Source organism: Nelusetta ayraudi, unplaced genomic scaffold (genome assembly GCF_046127955.1).
Source record: "Nelusetta ayraudi isolate G7.1 ecotype Tasmania unplaced genomic scaffold, CSIRO-AGI_Nayr_v1 ptg000011l, whole genome shotgun sequence".
NCBI classification, from domain to species: domain Eukaryota; kingdom Metazoa; phylum Chordata; class Actinopteri; order Tetraodontiformes; family Monacanthidae; genus Nelusetta; species Nelusetta ayraudi.
In genome coordinates this window covers 24051286-24075035 of record NW_027466061.1, presented here as the reverse complement: position 1 = coordinate 24075035, position 23750 = coordinate 24051286, and the positions used below count along the sequence as shown (strand labels likewise).

General features: G+C 43.8%; 1 long non-coding RNA gene across 1 annotated transcript in view; it reads left to right on the top strand.

The window, feature by feature from the left end:
- LOC142885504 (uncharacterized) overlaps positions 1 to 15578 on the top strand; it is a 69562-nt gene extending 53984 nt beyond the window's left edge. The window contains exon 2 of the long non-coding RNA XR_012926299.1: positions 15540 to 15578. This is a non-coding gene — a long non-coding RNA (uncharacterized LOC142885504). The remainder of the gene's footprint in view (positions 1 to 15539) is intronic.
- Positions 15579 to 23750: the final 8172 nt, after the last annotated feature.

The window sequence follows — 23750 nt, the reverse complement described above, 5'->3', positions numbered from 1 at the left end:
CGCAAGCCGAACTAGACACCTACATGGCCATTATCGCCAATCTCGCCATGATCTACGGCAGAACTCTAGATATTCATAGAACGTAGTTCTATGAATATCATAACTCATTCTCTGCTAAATCTGCCATGTTCATCCAGAGATTTAATCAAAGGTTGGACTGGTCCGTAGTTGACCTGGCTCTAATTTCTAGGCACTGCACTGGCCGTCAAGCACTTTCCTGCTCTATTTGTGCATCCTTTGCAGATTTTTGTCCAAAATCAGTGGCCGTCATCCTCCCAAAAGCTCAGACATGGAAAACAAGGTGATACATTTTTCTTCTCCTATATGCTTTAATTTTAATGTTTATGTTTGCAGATTTATGAATTGTAAATATATTCATGCTTGCAGCTTTTGTGGGGACGGACATCCCAAAATCCATGTGCCCGAGACGGACATGCCTCGGAAGACAGAAAAAATAAATCCTTCTACCCCTGTCAACGTGCCAGAATTGGGAAGGGCTTTGAGTAATCATCCCAACCGGAGCTTCCATTCAGCATTCCATTGTGCTACGCTTCCATTGAGGACACTATCCATCTCACTAAAAACGCAGGTTGAGGTGCTTGGTTGTCAAAAGTGTGCATCACTGATGCCAGAAAGTTTTTCCTCCACGGCCCTCTCAGTGGCATCTCTTCGGCGTTAAATGTAGAGAAAAACTGTACTTTGTGGTTCAGCTCACTATCGGGTGCCGCAGCAGCCCTAAGATTTTTGACACTCCCTCCGAGGCTCTTTGTTGGTTCCACGTGAATAACTGCAGATTGTCATTTGTGCTTCACCTACCCAATGATTTTTTTGCTGATCTATTATCCCGATCACCGAATCATGCAATCAATACTTACTACCTTAGGGGTTCCCCTGGCTGAAGAAAAAACATGTGGTCCACTTCAATCCATCGAATTCTTCGGAATCGTACTAGATAGTGACTTCATGCGGGCATCTCTGCCACTCGAGAAATTGAATCAGGTGTAGCAACCGCAATAGACAGCTAGCCAAACTCAATCCACAAAAACACGAGTCAGGATATAGCGTTGAAGCTTTAATGCAGGCTCAAGTTGCATGCAGATGTAAACCTGGAGTGAAACTGCAATGACAAAATCCAGCATGAGCACTAAATGCTAAACATCAAAATAGTCAGCATTACCAAGTTCAACACTTCTTACAAACAATACATTTCAAAGTAAATACTCAAACGTTTACAAAAACTGATTGACAGATGCAACTTACAGTCAATGCTTTGGAGGCACAAACAACAGAACAGCGGCAGCCAAACCTTCTTCAACCATGTGTGGCTGGAACAAACTGATGCCTACAGGTGCTTTATCCCCTCCTACTTCCTCTTTCAAAAGGATGTGCAATAAGCACCTGAATATCAAGAGGGCGCCAAAAGTCAAATGCCAGAGGCCAGAACAGTATAAGTGAGATCATGGGAGTGCAATGCAGTACAGCTATCTTCAAAAGGGACTTACTTTCTCTTCTAGGTCACCTAAATTTTGCTATGTGCGTCATCGTTCAGGGCCGCTCCTTCATATCCAAACTTTTAGATCTCTCGAAAACGGAGAATAATCTCTCGGACATGGTGTCTTTGGAAGAGTGCAGATCGGAACTTCAGTTTTGGTCCTTGCTCCTTGAAAAATGGAACGGTATTTCTCTTTTTTACCATGATGTTCTTGAATGTTCCTTCGAGATTTGGTTGTTCTCTGCACTGAACAGTGCAATGAACCACTGGTGGTTTGCTGATAAATGGCCAAAAGAACTGTCGTCATTACCAAATAGCATCACTTCGTCTGCCTTATTGGAAATGTACCCAATCGTTATAGCATGTCTTCTCTGAGGTAAACACTGGTCTAGAAAGGGTCTTTCTCACTGCCTCTTTTTGTTGTTTTAAGAGGCGGGGAATGTACCACTCTAACAAGATGCTTCGACCCGGGTCACAATCCCTCCATGTCCGATATTACCGTCTATGACCAATATTTTTGTATATTTCCTAAAGAACATTACTTAACGTTACTTAAGAAGCAGACCACAAGCCAACCCGGAAGAGACACTTTTTGCCACGGAAGATAGGGAACCCATGTCAAAAGCTTGCTTCACTTCTCGCCTTCGCTGGACTTCTGCCAATTCTGCGGACTTTCCCCTGAGCGCGATAAGGCTCACTCGTTTCGGATAGGAGCAGCAACAACGGCAGGGAGGGCTCAAAACTCTTGTTTTGACTCTCAAAGCTATGGGCAGATGGTCGTCAGCCAGTTAACATTGTCTACATCCTGAGGCACAAGCCATTCTCAACGCCCAAAAAACTATGTGCCATTAGAAAACTCTTTTATGAGAAATTATAATGATTACATGATTGTTATAACTATGATGTTATTTACAATTGTTATGATGAATTTGTTTATTATTAATTTTTTTTTAATTAACTCTCTTTATTGGAAGCAGTTTCAGAGGTAACAGCAGAACAGTACAATGAAATGAGAACTTCCATTCTTTCCTTTCCCCCCCTTTTTTTCCCTCACACAATCCCACCCACCCTATAGAGATCGATTCACAATGTGAGGCCAATATTCAACATACATGATCACTATGATCTCTACACCAAACATACATACAAACAAGTACAAAAATAAACAAAAACACGAACAAATAAATAATAATAGTAAATTATTGAAAATTAAGTTGGAAAGTTCCAAAAATTTAAATGGAGCAGATATCATTTGTCGCAGTCAGGAAAAAATGTCAGAGTCAATATGGTTTAGGAGGGGTCTCCAAGTTTTTTCAAATGAGTTTAAAGAGCCACTGAGAGAAAATCTAAACTTTTCAAGTCTGATGGAAAGTAACATCTCTTTCAGCCACCTGCCATGAGATGGAGGATGCGGAAGTTTCCTGTTGAGTATGAGTCGCCTCGCCAACAGGGTAGTGAAGGAAAGGACAGTCTGTGTGATTTTATATGTAGAAAGCTGCAGGGGGGCACCGAACAGAGCCGAGAGGGGATCTGGAGAAACTGTTGCGCTATATGCTGTGCTAAGGGTTTTGAAGATTTCAGACCAGAATGAGGTGAGCTTGGAACAGAACCAAAACATATGGGAATGGTTGGCTGGAGACTGTTTGCACCTATTGCACAAGTCAGTTGTATTAGGGTAAATCCGAGACAGCATCAAGTTAGTATAGTGAATTTTATATACATTACATTGTAAGAGGCCGTGCCTCGCACAAATTGAAGAGGAGTGAACTAACCGTAACACTTGTCTCCAATAATCATCTGGCATTGTAGTTCCAAGCTCTTGCTCCCAGGAGTCTTTGGGACTGGGCGCTGGGGTGTCGATAGTAGAACTAATGAGGCTATTGATGCTAAAAAATTAAGCGCTTTTGTTCAGGAACGAAAGCCAGTAAAGAATCAGCCAAGGATTCCGGGGGTCGACTGGGAAATTTGGGATTCTGGTCCTGAATGAAATGCCTTATCTGAAAAAAAAGAAACAAGTGGGAGTTTGGCAGATGAAATTTCTCTGAAAGCTCAGAAAAGGACAAAAACGTCCCTTGATTGTAAAGGTCATTAAATTTAGTTATTCCTTTTCAAACCTGGTCCGAAAAGTTAAATTAGTACAAGAGGGCAGAAACAGGTGATTGTTCAGAATGGGGTAGAGGTTTGAGGCTTTATGGATGCCTAGGCTTTTTCTAAATTGAATCCAGATTTTAACAGAGTTAGCCACCACTACGATTGGGGTAAAGTTAGAAGTAGTCAAAGGTAGCTGGGAGCAAACCAGACACTGAAGAGAAAGTTTAGAGGATGCATTTATTATTATTATTATTATTATTATTATTATTATTATTATTATTGTTCATAATTATATGATGTTATTGTATATATAATCTCATTGTTACTGTATTACCATTATTTTGATGACTTTCTGTCGCTATCCATCTTAGCCCTACTCTAATCTCTACTACGTCGTCACTCGCTCGCTTGTTGACAAGGGCTTGATTTTGCCGATACGGCTGTTTCGGGGGGTTTGGTTGCTGCTGCTGGGCTCCCTGCTAAGCTTTTTCTTGATGGCTCATGAAGGGCGGGAAGGGCAGCTTCGGGCATTCCACGCAAGTGCATGGAAATGGCGGGGGGACCCCGAACAGAACCATACCGCCAAATGTAACTTGTGCATCGTGTAATAAAATTGTTAATTTCGACAAGGTGACCCTGTCTGATTAAGAACTCTGTCGGGGTTGAGAGACACTGCTGCTGCAAAGTGGATGAAAAAGGTTGTCTGTGTGTGTGTGTGTGTGTGTGTGTGTGTGTGTGTGTGTCTGTCTGTCTTTTTCTCTTGTAACAGACAGCCAGACAAAAACTGCAACACCTCCCCCTGCTGGAGCCTCTGCAATGAGATGAGCAGATGAACGTCAGCGAAGTGCAATGTCTCTCTGTGCTTACACACACACACACACACACACACACACACACACACACACACACCTCATTGTTGGTGGTGTTGTTGTTGTACACAGATGGAGGGCAGGGCCACAACGCTGAGTGACATGTGAAACACGGAGAGGTGGATGATGAGATGAGGAGAAGGGGAGGAAACGGCTGAGACGCCTGAGGGCGGAACAAATGTCAACATTAACAAGTGACGTCGTCGCCATGGGCGACGGGCGTGTGTGTATGTCTGCGTGTGTCTGTGTTGTAATTTCAATAAGAGCTCAGAGGACAATTTTATTTTTCATGTAGCACCGCCGATGGTGCCCAGACGCACTGTTTAACTAAATCAAAATGGACCCTCCAGGCAGCTGTGTGGGTATGTATGTGTGAGTGTGTGTGTGTGTGTGTGTGTGTGTGTGTGACGCCGCATCGTGTTTGATTCTTTTTCTTTTTTTTCCCAAACGTGACGGAGTACAGAGAACACGCTGCTCTCAGATGGGGAGAGGCAGAAGCAGATTCGTTTGAAAAGAAAATCTGCTTTTTCTATTCTTAAAATTCATGGCAGAGCAGCTCAGACACACCCCCGCCCTGCACAGCAGCAAGCTGAAAAAGCCACAATGGTGCCGCGGCATCATGCTGACAGAGAGGAGGTGAGTTCAGAGACAGCCTCCACAGAGTCTAAGTGGAGCAGCAGCAGAGGCAGCAGCAGCAGCAGCGACACTCTGCTGGAGCAACTTCACCTGATTTTGGAACCGGCTTTTTTGATTTCAATTTCATTTCATTTTAATCTCAATTTTATTGAGGAGAACCCCTTTAGATGCAGCCTCTCGCTTTCCCAACAAACATGTAACATCTTTTAATTGGCTTCAGGTTTCAGTGGTCAGTCGCACTGTGGCTTCACAGAAGGAAAGACCGAAGGTTGCGGGTGCGATTTCTGGGTCTTTCATGGTGTCCATCCTGATTCCCCTTTTTCTACCCAGCAGGAACAAGAGCCTGACTTGGCTGCCGTTCTTTCCTGACACCACGCAGTAGCCAGAGTTTTGGCAATGCTTAGGAACCAATGACGCTACCAACGTCTGCCATGTTTCAAACAAGTGTTGAGCGATGTTCCAATTAGGACATTAGGAGGTGGTTCTCTACAGGTTCTCCAGCTTCTGGGAACTGTGGATTTGGTGTAAACTTTGAAAATTGTTGTGTGTATGTGTGTGTCTGTGTGTGTGTATGTGTGTGTGGCTTGTCCAGGATATAACCCCGCCTTTGCAATGGGCCTTGACAATGACAGCTGGGATTGGCTCCAGCGAGCCCCCTGCAGGAGGAAGCAGGTATAGCTGATGGATAGATACTGTTTGATCTCCTCCACAGATTCACAAAATTGTCGCTCCTCTGTTTCTTTGAGTCTTTCGTTCTACATTTGAGTTTGCATTAGCTGAGACTTATCCTCTATAGCTCCTCCCTCCAGCCCCGCGCCACCAGCCTTGCTTTTAGCTGCTCCAGGTTTGATCATTGATTACAACCCTCAGCTAATACCTTCTGCTTCCCACAGGTGGAGCTCAACTCTGGACGAGTCACCCAAAGAGCATCAAATCTTTCCATCATCATCATCATCATCATCATCACCATCATCATCATCATCATCATCATCATCATCTCTGATGTTGGAATCACTAACAACAACCAACCTCCTCCAGTCAGACACACTGGGTCTTACTGCAAGCTGTTTTATTTTATTTTTTTAATCGATTTATGCTCTCAAGGCAAGGGAAAGCAAAAAGGCTCTGGAAGGAAATGGTCTTCAGTAACCTGCACCGGCTGATACACTTACTGGTGAGGCTCCAGCCGGCGCCGTCATTCTCTCAGAGTGGCTTTTTGCAGAGTAATCCAAAGTGCAAACATGGAAAAACTCTTTTCAGAAGCCTGTGCTGCTATTCGTCTGAATAAATAAATAAACAAAAACAGCAGGTGATGAGGATGATGGGGGCTGGAATTTTTTTTTACGCTTTTGTGATTGAATCTAGTGTTGTCAAAAATATTGATATATCCATATTGAAAAATAAAACCGGTTCGATCTGACTTTTCCATAGTACTTGATCTGGCTCCTTTGTTTAGACGTGCGGCGCCGCCAACATGCACACAAACAGTCAGAACGTGCTCACACAAACACCGCCGGCTGTGTTTATCGTTGTTGCTTTTAATTGTACGTGTGTTAGCTGCCATAAGATGGCATGTACAGGACCTTCGACACCAGCATTGATAAATAAATAAAACAGCCAAAGCGCTGTTTTGGACGTACCTTGGATTTGAGTGGGGCAAGCAAGGAAAGCCAAAGGACAGTAGCAAGCCGATGTGAAAGCGATGCTGCAGAACTGTGCCGACAAAATTTGTCAAAGACATATGTCACATGTATATGACACATGTCATAACCTGGCTCTAAAGTTATGACAATAACGGGAGGGACACTGCGGATTGCGGTAAATCAAAACGTATTTTATTATAACAAAATAGATAATTATAGCAAAATAATGAAATCTATAGAGTGTGTTCGTCAGTATTATCAGTAGTGTGGGTGTGGATGAGTGAATAATAGGATGTAGGGTGTTGTCAGGTGCAAAAAGAACAAAAAGAACACAGTGCCGGGGCACCGGCACAGGTGTCCTAATTGGAAGATGCCACTCCCACATTCCACAGCTACCTTGAAAGGCAAAAACAGCTGAGAGCCGCAACAGGTTATATGGAGACAGGGCCATCACGAAACCCAGATCTGGATAAACAATTTAAAGAGGTTAGTAACAGTATAACTTGAAGCATGTGTTGCATAGAGTTATAATATATTGGTGTTTACTTTAACGTGCTGTCCTGTTAGCGAGTGATCGCTAAAGCTAATCAACAGTAGGCTGCATATCCACTCTCCAGAGGAGGATACAGAAATGATTAATTGCACAGTTTGTTTGTTTTTTAAACGTTTTGAAATGCCTTTTGTTTTGAATGTCTGACTATCTCAGGCCTTTTAATGAGTGCATAAAATGAATAAAAAAAAATTGTTACTGTGAAAAGAATTACTTGAAGAAATGTCCTACCTCAAGAAAGAAGTTCTTTATTTTTATTTAAATAAAAATAAATATTTTTTGCATTAAAATCTCTGTTGTTGCTAGTATCAAAAATAGTATCGAAATGAATATTTTTCAAAATGTCATATCGAAGTGTGAAAACTAGTACAATGAAAACACGAATTGAAGCTATCCAAACGTATTGACCTTTTTTAGCCACAATGGGCAAGAGCCACAAAGCATAAAGACGTATACACCGCCAGCCAAAACCACGCGCAGTTTCGTCCATGAAAGTGTTTCTGGCATCACAGTGACTCTCTCTGATGATGAGGTGTGTATATATAGAAAAGTATCACACACGCACATCTTATCAAATATAAAATCATTATTTTTATTTATTTATTTATTAAGAACACAAAACATTGATAAGTTACAAGTTCGCTTTCACTTGAAACCAGCATTTACTCGATCAGATTGGCCACCAAACAGCTACAAATTGCTTCAGGGGGCAGTTACAGTAAAATATAACATAGTGTAATATGTATAAATACACCGTGTGCACAATTATTAGGCAAGTTGTATTTTTGAGGATTAATTTTGCTATTGTACATCTAGAGTGCTTTTGGTCAATGCAAAATGTGAACAAACCATCAAACCTGAATATTTAATATTTCTGGCTTTCTTATGAGAATATCTTTATGTACACCATTATTCGGCAACTATTAGTGTGCACAATTATTATGCAACTAAATGAAAAACAAAGATTTTCGCATCTCACTTGTTTATTTTTACCTGTTAAAGTGAGAATAATAAATAAAAACTCAAAATTAACAAATAAACATTTCAGAAATTAAAAATAATAATAATAATAATAATAATAATGATGAGAGCAGGCCTTCGCTGAGGCTCAGTCCCGAATAATAATAATAATAAAAAAAAAAACAGTCACCAGTATAGACACCCTTCTTTTCAATAACATTAACAAGCCTTCCATTCGCGGAGTTAGTCAGTTTCTTGATCTGGTCAGAATCAACTCTTTGTGCAGCCACCGAAACACTGTTCAGAGAGGTGTACTGTTCACCTTTACTGTAAATTTCCTGCTTAAGAAAGGCCCAAAAGTTCTCAATAGGGTTTAAGTCAGGTGAGAGGGGGGCCATGTCTTTAGTTTTTCATCTTTAAGGCCTTTACTGGCCAGCCACACAGTGGAATACTTTGATGCATGTGATGGAGCGTTGTCTTGCTTAAAAATCAAAGTCTTCTTGAAAGATGCAGACTTTTTCCTGTACCACTGCTTGAAGAAAGTGTCTTCTAAAAATTTTCAGTAGGTCTGAGAGTTGATTTTGAGTCCATGTTCAACCCAAAAAGGTCCAACTAGCTCATCTTTAACAATACCTGCCCATACCAGTACCCCACCCCCCCACGTTGGCATCTGAGTCGAAGTGGAGCTCTGTAGCCATTACTGATCCAACCACGGGCCCATCCATCTGGTCCATCAAGAGTCACTCTCATCTCATCAGTCCACAAAACCTTTGAAGAATCTGTCTTCACATATTTCTTGGCCCATTCTTGACGTTACAACGTGTGTGTCTTGTTCAGAGGTGGTCGGGTTTCAGCCTTTCTTACCTTGGCCATGTCTCTGAGAACTAAATACCTTGTACTTCTTGACACTCCAGGTAGGTTGCAGTTGTGAAATAATGCAGAACTGGAGGATAATGGGTTCCTGGTGGCTTCAAGTTTGTTTCTTACGATGTTTGTCAGCCGGACCGGTGGTCCCGGCTTCACGTTACTTGTATACCTCGTTGTGTAGCGACGGAGGACTTCTTCTTTTTAGTCGTCGTCTTCTTCTTCTCCTTCTTCGTCGTCGTCGTCTTCGTCTTCTTGACAGACTGGACCTAGCTATGGCGTAAGGCCGCCCCCCACAGTCTGAAGACGTAAGTGCACTTAAGGGGTGCTTGTGACGTGTAAAAAGGTGTGTGATTTCAGAACTGGTTCGAACCACGGTACAGTTGCTTTAACACATCAACCGAACCGCACCATGGTTCGTTTGGAAGCGAACCGAGACCACCTCTCCGGCGAGGTCTCGGACCGGCTGTTTGCTCCGGACCAGAGTTCGCTGGTTTGTATTCACAGCAGCCCAAAAGGTCCACACCAGGAACTTTTTTGGTTTAGTCCGAACCAAACAGGGCAGGTGTGAATACGCCCTAAAATTATTCAAAGGTTCTGGTTGATTCTTGCCGTACAATCAACCACACTCGTATTCATGTTGTAACATTTCTGACGTGTGTTAAGTTTTGTGTGGGTTCCACTGTTTATTCATGTTAGTGTTGCCGTTAGTATGGGGCGAACACGTTATACTTCCCCTTTAAGAGGACAACAGAAACCCCGGAAAGGTGTGTGTACTGTGCGCAGGGCTGTGGAGATGTTTGGAGAGACATGTGCGACGTGTGTATCTCTTTTTTGGCGTGAGTTCGGGAAAAAGCCAAAATGCAAGTTGTTTGCCGACAACAGAAATAAAGTATTCTGTCAGAAATTCAACTCCTCGTGAATGAGGTGTGCATGGTGCAGGTGTGTATATCTGAAGATCTATTGCGCGGTTACATTTCTGGCCGTTTTTGCACCTGCATATCATTGGCACAAAAAACCTTTGGGGATATAATGCAACGGTGGCGGAGATTACGGCTGCAAAGTTGCCGCAAAACACGCCGCAATTTACCACTGTGCTCCATTCTTTTTGGATCTGGCCTTATGGGTTTTTTCGTTGCAACACAATCCAGTTCGAACCGGAGCGTCAACGAACTTCCGCTTGAAAAGCTTGTTAGCAATGTGCCTGGAAGCCGCTGGTCTGGTACAACGAACACAGCTGGGCCTCGGAGGGAGACTGGAAATTGAGAGGAATGGTAGTTTAAAAGGGAGTTTTACTGGGGGAGAACAGACACAGATGCGGATACAAAGCAGCGGTGGTTCTCTCCTGGCTCTCTAGTTTCTGGGAACTGGGGACTTGGTGTGAACTTTGAAAATTGTCCCGTTTGTGCGTGCGGGCGTGCGTGTATGTGGCTTGTCCAAGGTGAAACCCCGCCTACGCACTGGGCCTTCAGCCAATAAGGGGAGAAATGTGGGAGAGTGTGGGAGTCTGAATCCCTGCAGGAGGAAGCAACGTCACAGCAGTTTGGACAGAACTCTGAGTTTCAGAACTTTGGCCCGTTTACACCAAAGATGGGATTCACTTAAAAAGGTCATAATTCTTGGTTTTCACTGGCAAGACAAAAAAAAAAAGTGCATTTCCGAAAACAGGCTATAGAGCTGGAAAAGTTAGAAAATGGTTCTGAAGTAACTGGAAGCACAAGTTCAACTTTGTTGTTTGTCCACATCTTTTCTCCTGCGTTCTACTTCTGTGAATACATTATGCTGTGGTAGTGGTGTTTTTCTTCTTTTTCTTCCTCTTCTTCTTTTTCATCTGCACCTTCAGGGTGTAACCTCACAGCGCCCCTACAAGGCCTGGCATAAGTACTGCAGCGTACTCAGTCTTTTTTTTTTTTTTTTTTTCAGTGGTCCCTTCAGAAAATACTGTAGTGGGGGAAGGTTGACTGATTAATTTAATCGATCAAACTCACAAAGGAGTGGAAACGCACATCAAAAAGAAATGAATGATTTTAATAGTTATAATATTTAATATGATTTGATCGGGGCACCACCTGCTTTTTGATTGTTGACGTCAGCAGGAAACGCCAGAATCAGCCTCAATACCGTCTCCTTAGCGGGTAGTTCTTGACGATACGCAGGGATTTGAACCACACTTTAATAAGTCAGTCAAACTATGACATCAGGCTTAATGTGCATTTATTTGTGTAACAATAGATGGTTCACACAGAACAGCATGACATGAATGTGGTCATAAAGACACAATCAGCAACGAACTGTGCGTGTGTTGGGTGTGTGTGTGTGTGAGAGAGAGAGTGGGCGAGAGAGAGGGATTGAGTGAACTTAGTGAACTTAAGCTAAAAGTAACAAAATAAAAGAAGAAATATAAAATAGTTTTGTTTGTCTACTAGACTTGACTAGACAAGACCACACTAAGAAAGACTGGACAACGTTCAGGAAAACTAAAACTAACTCTGAGACAAAGGAACTGAATTCACTGGTGTAACTTGGAGAAGAGGGTGGTACTTTGAACTCCAAGAACCAATGAAAAGGCTGTTCCAACACTAAAACTGATGGGTCGTTTTACGCTATATGCATCTGATGAATATGTATGTGGTGTCGGGTTCGTTGCTGATAAAGAAATCAAACAACAACCAAAAATGAAATAGAAGAACAACATGAAGAAATAAAAAACGTGTGATCCTTCGTATGGTGGATACCTTGCGAAAGTTAGGCAACAGATGAGGAAGACATAGCGTTCAAAGCACATTAAACCTTCAACATATATTTTATATCTTAATACCTATCAACCTATCTAAGCATGCATACAGAAGTAGGAGTAAGTTTATTTATATTTAAAAGACAACTGAAAGATTTAATAGATTTCGCATTCAGGCACTTATATGGGCATGTATACAAATATATTTATGTATATATATATATATATATATATATATATATATATATATATATATGAGTAGATATATCTATCTGTGGTTGTCAATATTTAAAAGGTGTATGTAGGGATTGAGGTAACAGTCGCCTAAGTGTAACGTGGAAAAGTGGTGATGGTAATGATAGGGATTATGGCAAAGCATGAACTTTTAATCGATCACTTAGGAAACACTTTCGTAACCCCCCCTTAGGGCACACTCTTGCTCCACCTGAAGCTTGAAAGCCTCCAGGCTTCCTTTAGGAGGAAATCCTAAATCCCTTAATCTTGAGGTTAGACGAGTCATTCAAAGTCCAATAATACTTTATTTTTGATGGTGGTCACAGAAATGTGACTTCCAGATATCTCTGTAAAAGGGAAAATAGAGTTTTTAACATTGTCTGATATTGAGATGTTCAGGAACATCTGTAGTGAGGACGGCCCTTGGAATGTTCTGCAGAGAGATAACGGTTGTAAAACTAGCGCTGGCCGCCAGTGGTACCAGTCCCTGCCTGGAACCAGGTCGTCTGAGAAAGCTTTGTTGTTGACTCCCAACTGTGATTTGTGAAAGTGTTCTTCCTAGAGCGGGTGTTTTACGGCTTTAAGATTTTAAGTAGGAGATAGTCGCAGAGAAAGTTGCATCACAGCCAATCAGGTACCACCTTTAGTTCCTCCAAACGTGGTTCACCGGAAGGCTGTGCTGCAATAAATTCCAATTGTCCTGGAGAACAACATTAGGTCCGGATGTGGCTCTACAATACTGATAAACGTTTTTGGAGACAACTTTGTCCAAACACAGTTTCTTTTTTTTTTCCTTCTTTTTTTCCCAGAAAATCCTCATAAAGTCTTCCAACCAACTCACTGGCCAACAGCCTGCAAGGGGATTCAAATTCCGAAAGCAGGAGCACCATTCCAAACGGAACCCACTCTGAATAACCTGCTGTGTCCTGCTGTGTCCTTTTTGAGTTGTGACCTCCAGCGTTTAGCCTCAGCTAGAGTTTAACCTCAGACAGATTGCAGCCGAGTGGCCAGGCTCATTGTTCCCCTGCCGAGCAATTCAAAAGCAACAATAGGACTAAATTTTTTTTCCACATCAGTCCAGTTTCTTGGCCAAAAAGGACAAAGCGATTAAGCGCTGCCGATACGGTCGGCGGCAGTGGCGGCAGAACAACAAGCGACTCATGACAAAAGGAAGGACTGTGGACAGAAGATACGAACCGTCTGGTTAAAATTGGCTTTTGCTTATTTTATTTTTTTCCGTTTGTGCAAACTTCAAAGTTCCTCTGAGCCGGACTCAAAAAAACTATGATGGGTGAATTATTTCAACAAGCTCCACCAACTGCAGTCAGACGCTCTGACGCTGTGTATGTGTGTGTGTGTGTGTGTGTGTGTGTGTGTGTGTGTGTGTGTGTGAGAGAGAGAGAGAGGGAGAGAGAGAGTGCTGCCGCTTCCCCCCAAAAATGAGTTAATTCCCCATGAAAAGCACCCCGCTCGCAATTAAACGGAGGCGGAGGGATGCGTTGGTGATGTAAGCCAAACAAATGAGCCTCTGTTGTCTGGTGTTAAAAATTAGCCTCAGACTCCTGATGGAGGAACGTGGAGCAGCAAGTGGAGCAGCACCGCTCTAATCCAGCGGTAGTAAAAAACAGCAACTTTTAATATGTTGCATAACCCTCATTACATAAGGCCACGCCCCCTTCCTCATCCATCTCCTGACACTGAGCACACACACACACACACACACACACACACAATCATGCACACACACACACACACACACACTGACCGAACAGAACGTGTTTTCCATGAATAAGGAGAGACATGACACAGCAGGTTTGTGTTTTTTTTTTACGTGAAGCTCAGGAGGAGAAGGAGGAGGAGAAAGAGACGGAAGGGGAGGAGAAGAAGATAGAGGAGGAGCAGGAGGTGTTTTATATGCCTCCCTCAGGTTTGGTAGTGGTGTTCAGGTGAAGAACATGTTCAGGAGCAACTTCATGACTGTCCAACTGAAGCAAACACCTGCTTCACTCGTCCTCCTCTCCTCCTCTCCTCCTCTTTCTCTTTCTCCTACTACTCCTCTTCCTCTTCCTCTGTCTGCCTCTTGCTCTATTTCATCCTCTTCTCTAACCCCCTCCCCTCCTCCACCTCCACCTGTACCCCCTCTCCTTCTCCTCATTCTTCTCCTCCTACCCTCGTCTTCCTCCTCCTCCTCTTCTTCCTTTTCCTCACTGGTCCACCTCTTCCACTGAGTCCAATCTCACTTCCATCCTGGAGAGCCACAGTCACAGGTGATTGAATGCAGAAGAAGGCTGAACTTCAAGTCAAAAAGAAACAGCACAGACAAACCTTGATTTGGAAGTTTTTTTTAAAACTGCAAAATAGTTCCATATGAACCCCTAAAAAGGTCTAGGGTCAAGATGATGATGATGATGATGATGATGGTGGTCGTGGTGATAATGAGGGTGATGACGATGATGACAGTGGTGGTGATGGTGTTGAAGATGATGATAATGGTGGCGATAATGATGATGGTGATGATGATGATGACGGTGGTGGTGGTGATGATGGTGGTGGTGCTGATGGTGGTGGTGCTGATGATGATGACGGTGCGGGTGGTGATAGTGATGATGACAGTGGTGGTGGTAATGATGATGATGATGATGATGATGGTGGTGATGATATTGATGGTGATGATGATGACGGTGGTGTTAATGATGATGTGGTGGTGGTGGTGGTGATGACGGTGGTGATGACCATGGTGATGATGATGATAACGGTGGTCGTTGGGGTGATGATGATGATGATGATGGTGGTGATGAAGATGATGATGATGATGATGGTCGTGGCGATGATGATGATGATGATGGTGGTGGTGGTCGTGGTTGTGATGATGGTGACGATGATGATAACGGTGGTGTTGATGATGATGACGGTGCTGGTGGTGATGGTGATGATGACGGTAGTGGTGATGAGAGTGACGAGGATGATGATGATGGTGGTGATGATGATGATGATGATGATGATGATGATGATGATGGTCGTGGCGATGATGATGATGGTGGTGGTCGTGGTTGTGATGAGAGTGACGAGGATGATGATGATGATGATGACTGTGGTGTTGATGATGATGATGATAATGATGATGTAATGGCCATCTGTAGGTGTTTCGTCTTTCCTCCAACAGGTCTCACCTAAAGGTTTTGTGCTCTCTGCCGTTTCCAGTTAGTGGCTAACATTTTGCTTATTGTTATAATTATTGTTATGGTCGGACGTTAATATTTTATCTTCACTTTTCAGTTGTTGAACTCGTGAAAGTGAGAGGAAGTGAGGGCATTCTGAGGAGAGCTCAGCAGCACCCATGCTTCGTTTTCCAATTTTATTCTGATTCTGATGCTGAAATGTGAAATTAAATCAATCAATTAAGAAAGCATAGAATATCGCTCACCTGCGCCTCGGATGGCTTGGTGTGGTGGGGTGAGCGTCGGAGGTCATTGTGATAAAGAATAAAATAAATAATAAAAAAGAACCTCGAAGCAAGACTGGATTTATTTTTGCATGCGCATCAACAATTACTCCGTTTAGCCCACCTCGGCTTATTTATTTATCAATCGCCAGTTAGCCGCAATACGTGCTTTTATTTTGTAAAAGTGTGTTGCTGGCTTCTGCGGAACCAGAAAAGAAAAGACTTTGTTCATATGGTAGAACATTAAAATAAAAGTGCACTATAGACTTCTTTTAAATTCATTATTGGATTTTTCTTATACATTGTGATTAATCGTGATTAATCATGGAAATCATGCAATTAATTGCGATTCAAATTTTTAATCGTTGCCCAGCCCTAAAAGTCTGTGATGGCATGAAATTATGGATGACTAGATGGTATATGAAATTGAACTTAAGAACGTTATTGAACCCATCAGACGGAGAAAAAAGCTGCTCCATCCGTCTGGTCGACCTCAGACGGCGGTTTCAGCGGTGGAGTCTGTCTCCATCTGAAGGTGAGGGTGACCTTGACACGACACAACACAATTATCCTCAAAACCACAGAAGAAGACAGAGCAAGACAAGCAGGAAGGGGCGGCTGCTGCTGCTACTCGCAGCACGAGTTTTATCAGAACTGGGTGAACATTGCTTGTGTTAAAAATGGTGAAATTGAGCTCTTGGGGCAGCGGTGAGGTGGTTGTTCCCGAATGAACTGTCCACACAAACACACACACACGTTTCAGAGAGCGTGGCCAAGGATTAGGATAAATGGGAGGATTTGAGAAATGTATTTTTGGTTACTGCAGACACAAAATCCGTTGAACGCAGCATCAAGGCTCCGAGTGGGGGACGGGGAAAAGTCTTTTTTTTTTTTTATGGACAAGCTAGAGACAAACAAGAGAAGATTCTGAGAAAAAAAAAAAACAATCCAGGGGAAAAAAAAAAAGACAAAACAAACTGAGTGCAAATCAGAAATGCAGCACAAAGGATGGCAGAAGGGGAGAAGCAAGACAGACTGAGATTTGACACACACACTGCAGAAGTGTGTGTGTTAGGGCAGCAGGAGAGGAAGCCTTCTCTCGCTCTCTGTGTCTCTCTCTCTTGCTCTCTCCTGCTAGCGAGCGAGCAAGTGGCGGCGTTTGGTTACGTAACCGTCTCCATTGGTTGGCAGCTCACATGCTTTTCAGGGGAGGAGCTCACGTTCTACAGCACCTGAGAGGCTCCAGCTGGCAGGCTGGAGGAGAAGACAAGGAGGAGGAGGAGGGGGGTGGAGCCAAAATCAGGAGGAGGAGGGGGCGGAGCCAAGGCCACAAAGAGGAGGGGCCCTCCAGAGTGGCCGTGGCCAAGACCAAGGAGGAGGAGAGGGCGGAGCCTGCAGAGGAGGAGGAGGAGGAGGAGCTACAGGTGCCATACCAGAAGATATTTAGCCCTCTATTTGCAGCCTTCTGCTTGAGAAAGAACGGAGCAAAACAGTGATTCCACTGTAAGGAGAAACTGTGAGGAGCCAATCAAAGGGAGGTGCAGCTCAGAAGTGATGAATGGGGTCAGACGTCCTTTTTAATTATAATCATCAGCTGATGAAAGGACACTAAAGGTGCAGAGCGCTCAAAAGACTGAGGGAACCTCAAAGGCAGCAGCTGCTCTCTCTGATCTCTCTTCTTAGAGTTCAGTAACAGCAGCAGCATTAACAGCAGCAGCAGCAATAACAGCAGCAGCAGTAACAGTCACATGGAGAGAAAACGTTGCTGTAAACCTGTGACCTGCTGGTGGGCAGAGTTCAGGAGTGAGTCGGGCTTGTAAGTAGGACTTGTGGGACTTTTGTGCCGACGTCTGAATATGAGATGTTGGGAAAAAGACAGCGTTTTTCCATTTTTCAGCGTTTATCAAAAATGAATTAGTCCTTTGATTCTTGGATAATTAACAGTCAAACCTTTCCCCAGATTGGAGTTATTTGCAATCTGGTATTTCAGTCCAAAAAAAAACAAAACAAAACTGGGTACCCGTAAAAATACTATAGAGCTCTATAGGAAAAAACAAAAAAAGTTTTCTGATACTCAAGTGATACCCAAGCAGAGCTGGTTGATGGTGGTGATACGTCTGGGAAAACAGCAGTCTCTACCTGGCTTCTATCCACACCCATCAGCTAGCAAGCAGAAAACATCGTAAACCATGGTGACTTGCCATGTAAGACGGCTACAGCTCTCAGTGTCTTCTCTCCTCTCACCATAATGCCCGGTTCACACTGGACGCGAGAGGGCCGCGAAGCGCCGGGCGCTTCAGTTTGGCGCCCATGTTAATCAACGTAGTGGTTCACACCAGACGCGAACGGGTGTGCGGCTTGTTCCATTCATTTCAATGGAAGCGGAAGCGCTGCGAAGCGGAGAGCCGACGAAATTCGCGAGCGAGGCTCGAACTGGTTCGCTCCAGGCGCGAACAGCTCCGCGATGGTCGACAAGCAGCGCTTCTGCTCAGCTGCAGTCTTTTTTTCACTCCCACTCAAGCTTTTTTTGTTTTTTTCAAATCATTTTCATCATCGTCGTTTATTTCGAAATAATTCACCGGATTTTCTCGTTTTTTTTGAGCGACTTCCTGTACTATTGACGAGGATCGCTCGCGCACAAAATAGAGCAGACGCCGAAACGACAAATGCATGGCGCGAGCCGCGCGCCTGTTCGCGTCTAGTGTGAACCACCACATTGATTAAAGCGGGTGCCGAATGGAAGCGCTCGGCGGCGCTTCGCTTCCACGTCCAGTGAACTGACGTTAAATGCATGGCGCGATCCGCGAGGGGAGCCGCGTGCCTGTTCACGTCTAGTGTAAACTACTACATTGATTAACATGGGCGCTGAATGGAAGCGCTCGGCGCTTCGCGGCGCTTCCGCGTCCAGTGTGAACCGGGCGTAAAAGTCAAGTGTGAACTCATATACATTGTAGGTGGAGTTTACCGTGTTAATATTAACACACACAAACAACTCAAAACCATCACAATGAGTAATTTTAAAGGCTGTTAGCTGTTATCTATAAGAAATTAATTAATAATTAGCATATTAACGAAGCACACTTAAGCCAGCAATTAGCGGTTAAGATAGCCGACAAACACCAGCAAATTACCTCGTTTCACACCACAAGCATAACCACACACAATCAATATCTGTATGTGTTCACCTAGCAGGAAACATCATAAATCGTGGTAACTTGACATGTAAGACAGCTAGAGACCAGCTACAGCTGTGTCGCTGTGTCAAGTGAACCGGCAAAATCTCCTGCTCTGAGATCGCCACTCTACAGCTGTAAAGCAGAGCTTACTGTTGTGACTCTTCAAGAGACAGTGTACTGACACTGAATACACAGACTGGCTAAATAACCACAAGGTTATATCAAAGGTATTGTAAACACAAAGGGCGATAACGTGAAAAATGAGAGCGATCTCCCCATAGACTGATGAGGCAGTAGTTTCCTCCTCTGTCCAAGGACTGCTGTTTCCTACTTCTTCTGTCCGCTCCATAACGTTACAGCTCCGAAAGTCGCTCTCTGGTCTGGCGCATTGGGTCTTGCGTCACGTAGAGCGATGTCACGCACAGTCAAAACCGTTCTGTGTGTTTGGAGTTGTTCAGACTGAGACGCATCTGTCCAAATGCAATCTGAAACTACCTCCCGGATGTGGTTTCAATCTGTCTTTCAAAAATCAGATTTCATGTGGTTTGTGACTGTTCAGACTACAAAAGAGCCATCCAGTTTCAATCTGGATGGGCAATAAAATCGGATTTTTTTTGCTAGCAGTCTGAACGAGGCCTAAGAGGACGACAGAGACCTTGGAAAGGTGTGTGTACTGTGCGCAGGCCTGTGGGGATATTGGGAGAGACGTGTGCGACCGTCTCTTTGTTGGTGTGAGTTTGGGAGAAAGCCATACACATTTTAATTGACAACAACAGAAATAAAGTATTCCATCAGAAATTCAACTTCTGGTGCCTAAGATGTGCACCAACGTTATAATATCTGACGATCTATTGCGCGGTTGGGTTACTAGAGTGGAATTTGTGCTTCTGACTCCTCAGGTGCCTCCTTTCTGGGCTTTTTTGCACCTGCATATCATTAGTGCAAAAAACAATGCAAAATGCAAAGGTGGTGTAGATTACGGCCGCAAAGTCGCCACAAAGCACGCCGCTTTGCTCCATCCCTCCATCCTTAGTGGAGAACTCCAGGTACGTTGTATTTTAGCCCTAGATGCTTGCCATAGACGACGTGCAAGCTCACGTTGGGAGTGTGTATGAACAGAAAGAGGAGTGAGTCGTCTTCCAAATGAACTGAGAGTGTGAACACAGCACACAACTGAGTACTTTTTCCTCAGTTTGGTGGTTTTAAAGAGTACTATGAGGTCTCTGTGTGTGTGTGTGTGGGGGGGGGGGTGTTGTAGTGTGCAAGGAGAGAAACAGTGCAGCGGCGCAGTTCGTTTATTTTTCTCTTTTTCTTTATTTAAAGACTAATGCAGAGAATCAGAGTCTACAGGGCCATAATATCATAACCAAAAGAAAGAAAAACATTTACAGAAGGTTCATCATCAGTACCAGTCAGCATCACCCGCCCACCATCTACACACTCCTCTGTGTGTGTATGTGTGTGTGTTGATGTGTATCTTGGTGTTTGTGTGTGTGTGTTTGTGTCCAGGTGTGTGTGTGTGTGTGTGTACACTCTCCCTCTTCACCTCCATCGTTGATCATCGTTGATCATCTTTTGTGCTTTAGAAAATTATTTTTTACTTTTTTATATATAGACTTTTTTTTTTTTTTACATTTCAGTGAAAATCTGAAGATATTTTTCCCCTTTGATAAAAATACAAGAAAAAACTCCAGTAGGTATCTATGTATAATAATAACCAAACACTCAATGTGGAAAGAGCAGGTGCTTCTGAGAACTGCTGAGGAAACGACGGCGCCACCTAAAGGAACCGGGGGACCGATGTGCTCACGGATGAGGATATTTACACGTCGACGTCTATTGCACCTGTCGGGGGGTGGGGGTGTAAGGGTGAGATTGGAAACTCACAATTAAGCCTATGAAGGCTCTAAGCCAAACAGAGACCGAAGGGGGTGGATGAAAAAGCGAGAAGGCGGAGTTTCGGCCTTGCGACAGTCGGATTGGTCACCGTGCGTCCTACAAAAACAACAAAACTGCGAATCATATTACAGCAACGCCGAAACCCAACCTCCTCGATTTCCGATTGGCTAGGGTTAGCTAGCTTTGTGCTAGCATTAGAATTAGGGTTGGGATCAGAGTTGTGCAGCGTGTCGCACACTCCAATGACGAAGCCAGGGAGGGAGGGAAGGAAGGAGGAGGGGTCAGGAAGCCAGGGGACGGAGCCGTGGCCTCGCCATCCTAGGATTTCCAATATCACTGTAACAAGCCTTCACTCCGTCCCTTGTAACTCTCCCGGTCCTTTATTTTTTTTTGTCTCTGAATGCAAACAAGCTCAGGAGATAAATAAAAGAGGGATATTATTCACACGACGCGACCTGTTGGAGTTTTGCTCTTCTTTTTTTAAAATCTTTTATTGCAATCCACCCCAGGAGAAAAAGTGCGATCGACGAACGGTGATAATTTTTTTCCCCTCCAGACGGCGAACAAATAGAGAGAAAATCCAACTTTTTTTTTTTCACTGAAGTCACCCTGTATAGACACGATAGAAACACAAGTGGAGTGAAGAAACGAGAAAGAAGGTGTGTGTGTGTGTGTGTGTGCGTGCGTGCGTGTGTGTGTGTGTGTGTGTGTGTGTGTGTGTGTGTCTGTGTGTGTGTTGTCAGGGGCAGGAAACAGGAAGTGGATGAGGTGGTTGAAAGCTGTCCTTGCATAGCACAAAGCCGAAAAAACTCTACAGAAATGTCAACGTTACTGATCTGCTAAATGTGCAAAATGCATAACATTAGGATGATAATACAAACAATATTAATCGTCATCATCATCATCATCATCATCATCGTCATCTTCATCGTAGTTGTCGTCATACGGCTGCAGCTAATATCTTCAATAGAATCAAATACTGTATGCATCATGTATCTTACATATGTATATATAGATTTTTTCCTCTCTCTCTGTCATGATAATAAACATACATACATTTTTATCTATTTTTTTTTTTTTTTTTACAGTTCATATATATTTATACATCTCTTTACCCTGAACTACGCGCTACCTTTTCTTCTCTGCTCGCAGCTTGAACGGAGAAAGAAGCCAAGCCGGGACGCAAAAACCCCCCCCCAAAAAAACACAACCGCAATGGAGGAGGGGCAGACCAACCCACCCCCCACCCTCTCCCTTACCCCTCATCCACCCTCCACACCACCGGCTCATGGCTCCTCCTTGGGAGGTGGTGGTGGTGAGAGTATCTTGAGGAGCAGATCTAAATGGGACTCGTGGAGGTGAAACTAGAGCCGGAGGGCAGAGTCAGGGTCAAGCTACAAGGGATGAAGCCCCTCCCACACAGCCAACCACCCCCTGCCATGACCACTGTCAGGGTTCGGGGGTCCCAGGAAAAAGCCCTTGCTAATTAATATTGCTACATCAACAGAAGTCGGAACACACAGTTTTTGGAAAAAACCTCAGAGGGGCCAATCAGAGTGGAGACAGTCCATCTCTCTCTCTCTCCTTCTCTCCCTCTCGCTCTATCTATGATATATAAATAAAGCCAAAGCACGGCGAGCAAAGACAACAAATGAGAGCGAACAATGTTCTTCTCATGTTAGCGCGTTGCTTCCCGCAGCTATACTGCTTTTTCTGTGGAGGAGGAACCGATGTCATGGTCGGAAAATATAGGAATACCGAGAGCACCTCCTCTTCCTCCACCTCTACCTCCACTCTTCCCCCACCTCCCTGTTCTCTGCCTCTTTCTACTCCTCCTCCCTCTTCACTTGTTTCTGCTCCACCTCCTACTTCTCCTCCTCCACCTGCCCCTCCTTCTATTCCTTCTCCATGGGCTCCTGACAGACCCCCCCCCCCCCCCCCCGCGTCCCTCCTGCCTCCGACTCACAGCAGCAGCAGCAGGCGATGGGTCCAGCGGGGCTGTGAGGGCAGTGTAGCTGGTACTGTCCGTGTGTCCCATTCGGCTTTTGGAACATAAAGGTTGACAGCTGAACAAGCTGCCGGCCTTTAAACTTCCTGCACTGGCAGCGATGATGGACAGAAAACTTTTTTTTTCCTGTTGTCTTCCGCATGAACTCCGAAAAGTTGTTGTTGTCTATTGTTGTTGTTGTTGATGCCATCCACCTGCGTGTTAATCTAATAATGAAGTGATTAAAAGCAATTTGAATGGAAAAACCGTCAATGAAGGCTGAATTTGAGCTTTTTACAGTTATGTTTTTTCTCTGTTGGAAGATATGCTGAAAGAAGAAAAATAAAAGTTTGTCAAAAGCCTCAACCTGTTACATGACGTCTGCAGCTCCTTCTGCTATTTAGAGGAAAATTAAAAGACGAAAAGATGGAATCTCTTTGTTTCTCTCATCTTTTTACCCCTTCAAAATGAAATGGCGAGTCCACTAAGACGTGTTTTTATTGCTATTGCAGAAAATCCTAAAAATGAGTCTATTTCTCTCTCTCTCTCTTTAAAGAGAGAGACATAAAGCGCCTACAGAGGATGGAGGAGCAGGAGGAGGAGCAGAAGGAGGACGTGGAGGAGGATGAGGAGGTGAAAGAGGAGCAGAAGGAGGAAGCGAAGGTGGGGGAGGAGAGGGAGGAAGCAAGAGGAAGAGCAGAAGGAGGAGGAGGACATGGAAGAGGAGGTGGAAGAGGAAGAGCAGGGGGAGAAGCAGGAAGGGGAGGAGGAAAAGGAAGAGGAGGAGATCAGGTGTAGGTGGGGCTGCTGTCAGTTGGTTGGACACAAAGGAGAACTTCCTGCTCATGCAAACGAACAACCGCACTGGCTCGGCTTTGAAAAATAAAAAATTATGAAACAAAGCAACAACAGAGAGATGCTGATAATAATAATAATAATAGTAATAATAACAATAATAATAAAAATAATAATAATATTATTATTATTAATAATAATAATAATAATAATAATAATAATAGTAGTAATAATAATAATAATAATAATAATAATAATAATAATAATAAGCAGCAGACAAGGAGCTTCTCACTGGGTCTGCTGAAAGAATGGCTGTACACCTTGCAGAGCTTCTCTTCCTCATCAACACCTTGAAGTCTTTGTCATTCTTCTTCTTCT